Source organism: Nannobrachium achirus (genome assembly GCF_963921795.1).
Source record: "Nannobrachium achirus genome assembly, chromosome: 17".
In the NCBI taxonomy this organism is placed as follows: Eukaryota; Metazoa; Chordata; class Actinopteri; order Myctophiformes; family Myctophidae; genus Nannobrachium; species Nannobrachium achirus.
Genome location: NC_137824.1, coordinates 10,073,401 through 10,085,705, shown reverse-complemented (window position 1 = coordinate 10,085,705; position 12,305 = coordinate 10,073,401). Strand labels below are relative to the sequence as shown.

Genomic DNA, 12,305 nt, shown 5'->3' with positions numbered 1-12,305 from the left:
CACACTGGTCACAGTGGTATGGTTTTTCTCCAGTATGGATTCTCTGGTGGCCTATTGTTTTACCATTGATATGTAATTCAGTTAGTAAGTGAGAACAACAGCCAGGAATGTATTTTATTTCAACAATATTTATTAAGTTCAGCAAAAAAATAAAAAATAAAATAAAACAAATAAAAAAAATGCAAAACAATATTGTGTAATGAATTGATCTTAACTTTAGTGAGACGTAAACTTCATATGATCATATGATAAATGACATGTTGTAAATTAACAGTATAAAATATCCTCTGTGAAATGAAGTAGGACAACATATCATACTTGATAAAATATCATATTTACCTCACAACTGTAACGTTTACACACAACTGTGCTGTTGACTCATTGTATTTTACATCCATGTATTGGGAATGCAAATGTGATATTTACAGTGGGGGAAATAAGTATTTGATACACTGTCAAATTAGGAGGTTTTCTCAATGTGTATTGTAGGTATAGGCTACTTCAACTATGAGAGACATAATCTAAAAGGACATTTAAATATAAATAATTACAAATCATCAATCATTCTGGCTCTCACAGAACAGTATTGTTTTTCAATTAAGACACATTCATGACTATTTATTCATTTATTATCCATGATTTTAAGTGATTGTGTTGTTATCATGAAGTTTGAACAGTCAACAATCAATTTAATTTAAAAAGATTGTCACTATAGACCAGATGATATTTCTGCATGAACTTAGTAAACATTGTTGAATCAAGATACATTCCTGGTTGTTGTTCTCACTTACTGACTGAATTACACATCAATGGTAAAACAATAGAGCAAACAATGACCAATGAGACACCATTGTGTTCTTTACAGATAAACCAATTAAAATGACTGTCCTTTAATCACAATGGAACACCATCCTTATGCACTACTCTGACTGAATTCCACGTGAATGGTAAAGCTATTGACCAATCAATGACAAAGTCTCACATCCACCCAACAATGAATCAGGTTAATTAGTGTGAAACCCTGAGGATAACATGGTGTGAATCACAATCTTGCTTATAATTCACCTAAAAGTCTGAACTTAAATGGGTGTCTAAATATGATGTATCAAGTACAATGTTGTCCACCATTTCTCACACACACACACACACACACACACACACACACACACACACACACACACACACACACACACACACACACACACACACACACACACACACACACACACTGTCTTAATATATGAAAAACATATCATTTAATCACTTCAGATTGTCATAAAGTTCACATCTCATTAAAATGACCCTCAACTAAAGTTACAATATCAATCCTTTCCACCAATCCTTTTGTCATTTGAAGTCCAAAAACAATTACATTAACCACAATGTAAAGATAAATAAATGTCTCCTTATTTGTTTTAATCCAGAACATTCCATTTCATAATTGTATGTTATTATGAATGAGATGAGTATTAACATATTTGCCTTAATTTAATCAACTTTATTTAAATGTCAATGTATTAATACTGTGTATTTGTAGTTCCTACTTTGTCTACTTAGTATTTTTACAATTGTATTTATTACCAATGTCCACACTTGATAATGACATTAAATTAGTGTAGTGAGGTTGTGATTGGTGGACAGATGGTTCTATTGTTCTCCTCTTTGGCCAATCATTGAAGCAGTTAGTGGCTCCACCTCAGGCTCTCTAGTATAAGAAGAGTGTGTAGTTGTAATGTCTCCACGACTCCTCCAGGATATCAATCATTTCAAGCAGAACTGACTGTGGACTCCAGACTTCAGGTGAAGATTAACTCTCTAGACTGCACCAGGAACAATTCTGATGAACAGGAGGAACCCAAAGACCAACAATACCCTGGTAAGTTATATTTTTGCTTGGTTTTAGCTTTGATGTAGTTTAGTTTTATATTATCTCTAATATGCATCTTGCAAAGTGCTGCCATGAGTTGTGTTGTCTTTGTTGAATTGGTTAGATTAACACTAGTCAAATGTAGTCCATTTTAATATCAGCCTTTTTGCATCACTTTAGAATCCAAGTGCTTTTAGTAACACTCCAACTCCACGCATGTCTATTGTATTGCATTAATAATGCATCATAAAGGACTTACTGTTTCATAACACTTGTAACACTTATAAATGTTCACAATGATGCATAAAAAAACATTCATAAAGAAACTTATATAACTACAATAAGTATCTAAGTAAAGGTGATCATAATGTGTTGTTCCACTGAGGTTATAATGCATTATGACCAGCATTTATAATACATTATAAACATTGTTATATGTTGTCATACACGATAAAGATATATAACACATGTTGTCCTATAAACACATTATCATTTATTACAAATGCAATGCTATTGTATTCTTATAGATCCTTAAGTAAGTGTTACCATTACATATTTCAACTTCTCAAATATCTTCCCTTTGTCTTTTGTTTCCAATCCAGTGTTGCATCCTCCTTCTGGCTTCCCTGTCCTAGCAGTAAATGAACAAAGAAGCTTGGCTAAACCTAAACACCACAGCTGTGACCAGTGTGGGAAACACTTCACTACAAAGGGTGACCTTAAAAGACACCAGAGAATTCACACTGGTGAGAAACCCTATGGATGTGATCAGTGTGGAATTAAATTCTCTCAAATATCACACCTTAAATCACACCAGAGAATTCACACTGGAGAAAAACCATATCAGTGTGGCCAGTGTGGGAGCAAGTTTAAGACAAATACTGAGTTAACAAAACACCAGATAATTCATACTGGCGAGAAACCCTATGGGTGTGATTTAACTGATTAACTGTTGACTGTTCAAACTGAATGAATGGCTGTTTGATAACAAGACAACATAACTGTGTTATTTTTACAACATTATAAACTAGATTATCCCATGTTAAATGAAGGAGGACAAAGCCTTCCTTGATAGATGAACATTTACACCTATTTCACTTCAGACTTTTAGGTGAATGATAGACAATGTTCTGTTTACTCATATGTGACTAAAGTGTGACTTCATGTCATGTTTCCTCTGAGGTAAACTGTCTCAGGCTTTATAGATGTGTGATGTCTCCTGAAATGGAACACTAGATATGTATCAAATCACACATACTGCTACAATGTTTACAACCTCCACCTTATATAATATTGTAATGTAATGTTAAGGCAGTGCATGCCGTTGGAGGCACAGCTGTGCTGTTGACTCCTTGTATTTTACATCCATGTCTTGGGAATGCAAATGTGATATTTATATAGAACCCAGTGACGTAGCTGTTAATAGCATCAGCCAGTAGCAGTAGAATCATTTAGAGAAGCTGAATGTAAAATAAACCAACCAGACCATGTCAGTAATTCCACCAGTGTAAGACTGATTCATTGCTGGGTGGGTGTGAGGCTTTGTAGTGCATTAGGATGGTGGCTCATTGTCATTAAAGGCCAGTCATTGTGTTGTGTGAAGAGAACAGTAGTGTGTAATGATGATGGCTCATTGGTCAGTGATTGGTCTATAGCTTTTACATATTGCAGTCGGTGAACATAACAAAGGCACATCAAGTAGGTTAATTAGGTACTAATAAATAACAACAGACAGGAATGTATCTTAATTCAACAATGTTTATTAAGTTCAAGCAGAAAAATCCAACTCATTCAGCAACTTATTGTGTTCACAAAATTGTTAGTTGCCAGATTGTTCCAAATGCCAGCGGTCAACGAGAAACTTCAAAAAATAAAAATAAACAATTCAAAAAGGGTTGCTCAGTAAACACATATCTGCACCAGGCCAGGTGGTCAGTTTCAATTATGAATGATGCATCTATGATGTATGCCATGTACTCTGGCTCCATTGACCTTAGGGTAAAAAAAAGTATGGTAGGCCGGTGATCAGTCCAGCAGACACACAAAGAGAATATAAAATGAAATAAAACAAAATCTCAGTCTTGTCATCAGCCCAGCGGGGATAAAACTAGAAGAACACAACAGCATCACTCTATACTTGTTGCAGTGGTCATGTGGATGTTCTGATGTGTTTTCAAAGTATCCTTTCAAATGAAACTCTTGTCCACAATGTTCACAGTGACAGGGTTTCTCTTTCATGTGTGCGCTCATGACGTTGTAGATTCTGTGATGTAGTAAAACTCTTTCCACATTGACTACAAGGAAAGGGTTTAAATCCTGTGTGCACCAGCTTGTGACAATTTAAATGAGCTGATCGGCTAAAGGCCTTTCCACACTGGTCACACTGATATGGTTTAATTCCAGTGTGAATTCTCTGGTGCATTTTAAGGTTGGTTATTTGAGCAAAATGTATTTCACACTGATCACATCCATAGGGTTTCTCACCAGTATGGATTCTCTGGTGTTTTATTAATTCAGCATGTGTCTTAAACTTGCTCCCGCACTGGTCACAGTGGCATGGTTTTTCTCCAGTGTGAATTCTCTGGTGTGTTTTAAGGTGGGATATTTGAGCGAATTTAATTCCACACTGATCACATCCATAGGGTTTCTCTCCAGTATGGATTCTCTGGTGTTTTACTAAATCGTCACTCCTCTTAAACTTGCTCCCACACTGGTCACAGTGGTATGGTTTTTCTCCAGTGTGAATTATCTGGTGTGTTTTAAGGTGGCTCTTTCTAGTGAAGTGTTTCCCACACTGGTCACAGTGGTATGGTTTTTCTCCAGTGTGAATTATCTGGTGTGTTTTAAGGTTGCCCTTTGTAGTGAAGTGTTTTCCACACTGGTCACAGCTGTGGTGTTTAGGTTTAGCCAAGCTTCTTTGTTCATTTACTGCTGGTAGGACAGGGAAGCCAGAAGGAGGATGCAACACTGGATTGGAAACAAACGACAAGGGGAAGATAGTTGAGAAGTTGAAAGGTGTAATGGTAAGACTTTACTTAAAGATCTCACATTTGTAATGCATATCATGTGCTTATAGGACATTATAACCTGTGTTATGAATGTTTATAATCATGTATGACAACACTGTTTATAATGCATTATAAGTGCTGGTCATAATGCATTATAACAGTGAAACAGCACATTATGACCCCTTGACTTAGATACTTATAGTTAAGTTATATACAAGTGTCTTTGTTATAAGTTGTTAAGCATGATTATGAACATGTAGTGTTACAAGTGTTATGAAACAGTATAAGTAGCCTACTTTATGATGCATTATTAATGCAATGCAATCAACATGAGTGAGTTGGAGTGATACTAAAAGCACTTGGATTCTAAAGTGATGTGAAATGTGTGATGTTAAAATAGACTAAATGTGACTAATGTTAATCTAACCAAACCAAACAGTTACATAACAATTTAACATGTAGAGTGAAAATAATTAGAGCTAATAATAAAAACTAAACTACATCAAAGCTACAGCTAAAACCAAGCAAAATTTTAACTTACCAGGGTATTGTTGGTCTTTGGGTTCCTCCTGTTCATCAGAATTGTTCCTGGTGCAGTCTAGAGAGTTCATCTTCACCTGAAGTCTGGAGTCCACAGTCAGTTCTGCTTGAAATGATTGATATCCTGGAGGAGTTGTGGAGACATTACAACTACACACTCTTCTTATACTAGAGAGCCTGAGGTGGAGCCACTAACTGCTTCAATGATTGGCCAAAGAGGAGAACAATAGAACCATCTGTCCACCAATCACAACCTCACTATCTCTAGGTTCAGCCTTTCCTTCAACACTACTTTAATTTCATTATCAAGTGTGGACAAAAATACAATTGTAATTAAAACATATAAAGTTAAGTAGACCAAACTAGGAACTAATAAACACAATGTTAATACATTGTAATAAAGTTAATTACATCCAGGCAAACATTTTGATATTCATCCCATTCACAACATACAGTTATGAAGTGGAATGTTCTCTTTCTGATGAGAAAGCATTGAATGAAATATGACATCTTAAAAGGCTAGAATGCTCACCTATTATATTAACCTCATGAATTGTTAGTAATGTGATGGATCAGATGTGATGTGAAGATGCTTGAGCCTTAAAAACAAACAACGCAAAGACATAAAATCCAGTCAACACTAGCCTTACATTAAGCCGCACCTGTAGAAGTTTCTGCATTGATGACGTTTATGGCTACAGGACGTCTTAACGCTTTGACAGACAGGTCGGGAGTATGGTCTGCAAAACTGCTACTGCGGCTCTACACATGCACACATGCGAGACATATCTTCCGTACAAGTTCGTCAAGGTTTTTACAACTTTTCCTCGTTTGCTACAACGTTAGCTGCAACAGCGCCCGTTGGTGGCTGGAAGCATTATTGTGCATTCTTCCGTATACACTTACGTCATGTCCTTGTATGAGCGAATGGGGGAATGGATGAACGTCACGTGATAAGTGCAGCCATCTTTAACCAAACCAGAGATGCTAGATTTGGAAAAGACACACACTTGGTAAAAACTCATTTTATTTAACAATACGGACTAATACATTAAACAAGGCTACCGGACAAGTCGCAAAAACCTTGACGAACTTGTACGGAAGATATGTCTTGCATGTGTGCATGTGTAGAGCCGCAGTAGCAGTTTTGCAGACCATACTCCCGACCTGTCTGTCAAAGCGTTAAGACGCTCCTGTAGCCATAAACGTCATCAATGCAGAAACTTCTACAGGGGCGGCTTAATGTAAGGCTAAGTCAACACATTGATATATTATTCACATTACACTGTCAACATCACAAAATATAAAGATTGTTGATTTGTCTAAGTAAAGCCCAAACCAATGCAACCAGTCACAACTCCTTACAACACAACAGTCTGTTTTAAATACACTCCACACCAATGCAACTCCTTACAACTGCCATCAGCGATAATGGTTGCAAATACATGCAACTAAGGAGTTTTAAGGTGAATCATTGATAAAACACCAGAGCACATATATACCAGGTCAGGTGGCCAGTCTTCTATGATGTTTATAGTAGTATTCGCGCAATTAAAAAGGCAAAACATAATAATCTTCCTAGTAGATAATAAAAACACTACAAGTAGAAAATATAGATAGCGTCACCAAAAACATGTTGCAGTGGTATGTGTATGCTGCTGTATTCTGAGAACAGTGTTAAACTTGTCAGACTGCTCACAGTGATTTGTGGTCATATGTGTGAGCTCATGTCGTCGTAGACTGCCTGACTGAGTAAAACTCTTTCCACATTGACTACACGGAAAGGGTTCAAATCCTGTGTGAACTAGCTTGTGGCTATTTAAATGATGTGACAGACTAAAAGACTGTCCACACTGGTCACACTGATATGGTTTAATTCCAGTATGAATTCTCTGCTGTCTCATAAGGCTGGTCATTTGAGGTAAGTGTTTTCCACACTGATCACATCCATAGGGTTTCTCTCCAGTGTTAATTCTCTGGTGTTTTATTAATTCAACATTTGTCTTAAACTTGCTCGCACACTGGTCAAAGTGGTATGGTTTTTCTCCAGTATGGATTCTCTGGTGGCCTATTGTTTTACCATTGATATGTAATTCAGTTAGTAAGTGAGAACAACAGCCAGGAAGGTATTTTATTTCAACAATATTTATTAAGTTCAGCAAAAAAATAAAAAATAAAATAAAACAAAATAAAAAAATGCAAAACAATATTGTGTAATGAATTGATCTTAACTTTAGTGAGACGTAAACTTCATATGATAAATGACATGTTGTAAATTAACAGTATAAAATATCCTCTATGAAATGAAGTAGGACAACATATCATACTTGATAAAATATCATATTTACCCCACAACTGTAACGTTTACACACAACTGTGCTGTTGACTCATTGTATTTTACATCCATGTATTGGGAATGCAAATGTGATATTTACAGTGGGGGAAATAAGTATTTGATACACTGTCAAATTAGGAGGTTTTCTCAATGTGTATTGTAGGTATAGGCTACTTCAACTATGAGAGACATAATCTAAAAGGACATTTAAATATAAATAATTACAACTCATCAATCATTCTGGCTCTCACAGAACAGTATTGTTTTTCAATTAAGACACATTCATGACTATTTATTAATTTATTATCCATGAGTTTAAGTGATTGTGTTGTTATCAAATGCTCATGAAGTTTGAACAGTCAAAAATCAATTTAATTGAAAAAGATTGTCACTATAGACCATATGATATTTCTGCATGAACTTAGTAAACATTGTTGAATCAAGATACATTCCTGGTTGTTGTTCTCACTTACTGACTGAATTACACATCAATGGTAAAACAATAGAGCAAACAATGACCAATGAGACATCATTGTGTTCTTTACAGATAAACCAATTAAAATGACTGTCCTTTAATGACAATGGAACATCATCCTTATGCACTACTCTGACTGAATTCCATGTGAATGGTAAAGCTATTGACCAATCAATGACAAAGTCTCACATCCACCCAACAATGAATCAGGTTAATTAGTGTGAAACCCTGAGGATAACATGGTGTGAATCACAATCTTGCTTATAATTCACCTAAAAGTCTGAACTTAAATGGGTGTCTAAATATGATGTATCAAGTACAATGTTGTCCACCATTTCACACACACACACACACACACACACACACACACACACACACACACACACACACACACACACACACACACACACACACACACACACACACACTGTCTTAATATATGAAAAACATATCATTTAATCACTTCAGATTGTCATAAAGTTCACATCTCATTAAAATGACCCTCAACTAAAGTTACAATATCAATCCTTTCCACCAATCCTTTTGTCATTTGAAGTCCAAAAACAATTACATTAACCACAATGTAAAGATAAATAAATGTCTCCTTATTTGTTTTAATCCAGAACATTCCATTTCATAATTGTATGTTATTGTGAATGAGATGAGTATTAACATATTTGCCTGAATTTAATCAACTTTATTTAAATGTCAATGTATTAATACTGTGTATTTGTAGTTCCTACTTTGTCTACTTAGTATTTTTACAATTGTATTTATTACCAATGTCCACACTTGATAATGACATTAAATTAGTGTAGTGAGGTTGTGATTGGTGGACAGATGGTTCTATTGTACTCCTCTTTGGCCAATCATTGAAGCAGTTAGTGGCTCCACCTCAGGCTCTCTAGTATAAGAAGAGTGTGTAGTTGTAATGTCTCCACAACTCCTCCAGGATATCAATCATTTCAAGCAGAACTGACTGTGGACTCCAGACTTCAGGTGAAGATGAACTCTCTAGACTGCACCAGGAACAATTCTGATGAACAGGAGGAACCCAAAGACCAACAATACCCTGGTAAGTTATATTTTTGCTTGGTTTTAGCTTTGATGTAGTTTAGTTTTATATTATCTCTAATATGCATCTTGCAAAGTGCTGCCATGAGTTTTGTTGTCTTTGTTGAATTGGTTAGATTAACACTAGTCAAATGTAGTCCATTTTAATATCAGCCTTTTTGCATCACTTTAGAATCCAAGTGCTTTTAGTAACACTCCAACTCCACGCATGTCTATTGTATTGCATTAATAATGCATCATAAAGGACTTACTGTTTCATAACACTTGTAACACTTATAAATGTTCACAATGATGCATAAAAAAACATTCATAAAGAAACTTATATAACTACAATAATTATCAAAGGAGTAAAGGTGATCATAATGTGTTGTTCCACTGAGGTTATAAGGCATTATGACCAGCATTTATAATACATTATAAACATTGTTATATGTTGTCATACACGATAAAGATATATAACACATGTTGTCCTATAAACACATTATAATTTATTACAAATGCAATGCTATTGTATTCTTATAGATCCTTAAGTAAGTGTTACCATTACATATTTCAACTTCTCAAATATCTTCCCTTTGTCTTTTGTTTCCAATCCAGTGTTGCATCCTCCTTCTGGCTTCCCTGTCCTACCAGCAGTAAATGAACAAAGAAGCTTGGCTAAACCTAAACACCACAGCTGTGACCAGTGTGGGAAACACTTCACTACAAAGGGTGACCTTAAAAGACACCAGAGAATTCACACTGGTGAGAAACCCTATGGATGTGATCAGTGTGGAATTAAATTCTCTCAAATATCACACCTTAAATCACACCAGAGAATTCACTCTGGAGAAAAACCATATCAGTGTGGCCAGTGTGGGAGCAAGTTTAAGACAAATACTGCGTTAACAAAACACCAGATAATTCATACTGGCGAGAAACCCTATGGGTGTGATTTGTGTGGAAAACACTTCACTCAAATATCCAACCTTAAAACACATAAAAGAATTCACACAGGAATTAAAACATATCAGTGTGACCAGTGTGGAAAGGATTTTAGTCAATCAGCTAGTTTAAATCGTCACAAGCTAGTGCACACAGGATTTAAACCATTTCCGTGTAGTCAATGTGGAAAGAGTTTCACTCGATCAAACCTTCTACGTCGACATGAGCTCACACATATGTAAGGAAAACCAGTGATAGGGTTTGTCACACTGTTCTCAGAATACATCAGCATACACATTACCACTGCAACAAGTGTTGAGTGATGCTGTATTTATTTTATTCTTGTATTGTTTTTTTATTAACCACCAGACAGATGTTTCTATTTCCAATAGGAAGATTTTTGTTTACTTTTTTAAATGGTGTGATTACTATTATATACTATATACATCACAGGATACTGACCACCAGGCCTGATGCTGTGCTGAGAGAACATTTATATTTAGACTGTTTACAAGTTCATGAAATGTATATAAAACATGTTCATTATGGATGTGTGGACATTATGGCTCATTGGTTGTTGTTAAAACCACATGCAAGTAAACTTTAGCTGATCATTTTCACAGTGAAATTCAACAGTGTTTTAAATTACTGTGTAGTAAATGGTCCTCAATTCCCTGTTCCATTATGTTAATGTGTGTGTTGGTCACTGATGTTTGGAATGCCTGAGCAAATATGGACACAGTGGTCTTGTTGTTCCACTGACCAGAGTATTATGTTGCAACGAGTGTAGAGTGATGATGATGTATGATGTTGTTCTTCTAGTTTTCTCCCCACTAGGCTGATGACAAGAATGAGATACATATATATACACTGCAAAAACTCAAAATCTTATGAAGTTGATCCAGCTTATTTCTAGTCAAAATTCCAAATCACACTTAGTATAAGATACATCATCTAACCAGTCAAATTTCTGTGAGATATAGGGACTTGTTTTCATACATTGCAACTTGAATATCTTGCTAAGTGATAAAATCATGAAACCATCTGGTATTGAGTCATGTCTTAGATAAAACAAGGTTATTTTGGCATATCACTGATTTTTAAGCTGGTGTGTTATTGTAAAAGATGTAATCATCTCATATCAAGACATAGACTTAGTTAATTTCAAGAAAAACAACATCTTTATTGGAAAGGTGTGTTTCTACCCCAAACATTACAGTACGTGCAATGAGATCATACTTAATTGGGTTGTACTTTCTATTATTGAATGTCACAAAGTATTATGGCACAAAATCAACAAGGTTTCCAGCATCAACATAGCTTGAGCTTGCAAGGAACTTTTAACCCATGTGGTCCTCAACCTTTTCAGGCTGTGACCCCACAAAATAATCACATTGGAACTGCTGTGGATCCCACAAAATAATCACATTTGAACTGTGGACCCCCCCCCCCCCCCACCTTCACCCTGACAAACACTTGGAATGTAGGAGTTGAGACATTACATTTTGTTTGACTCGGTTCCAGATACATTTTGTGAAAATAGCAGATCTACAAGCTGGTGTTGTGAGCTTGTAGATTGTCTATTTTCAAAAATGTTGCATCTTTCTCATTATTTGATCTTTTTTTGTATAGTTTGTTGATTAGTTTTGATGCAGTAATGGTAATTTTCGATTAATTTACATTTTAACCTTTTCATTTTTAGATTTTAAAAAGGCCTTCAGAGTCTTAACCAGTAAACTTGTCACAAAACTGTCATCTGGGGACCATCTGGGACACCCAACCCCCACCCGAGGGTCCCTACCCTCAGGTTTAGAACCATTATTCTACAGTATGGGCTAAATACTGATCATTCTACCCAACTGTAGAGAGAGAGGTTGTCATTCAAAACAATGCAATGATACAATATAAATGTTTTCACAAGACCAAACTCTGGTGTACCACTCATGACATTAGAAATAGCCGCATATATAGTAATTTGAATTTCCATAATGCATTATCCATGGTGTGGAAAACATGTTCAACTTGCTCTATTCCAAAGAGGTCCCCTCCCATCTACATATTAGATATTTTTCACATCAGAGA

General features: G+C 35.6%; 1 long non-coding RNA gene across 1 annotated transcript in view; it reads right to left on the bottom strand.

Annotated features, from left to right (window-relative positions):
• Positions 1 to 11,434: 11,434 nt before the first annotated feature.
• The window catches only part of LOC308301790, a 2,410-nt gene continuing 1,539 nt past the window's right edge, over positions 11,435 to 12,305 (bottom strand). Inside the window, exon 3 of the long non-coding RNA XR_013962912.1 lies at positions 11,435 to 12,305. This exon is cut by the window's right edge and continues 468 nt beyond it. This is a non-coding gene — a long non-coding RNA (uncharacterized lncRNA).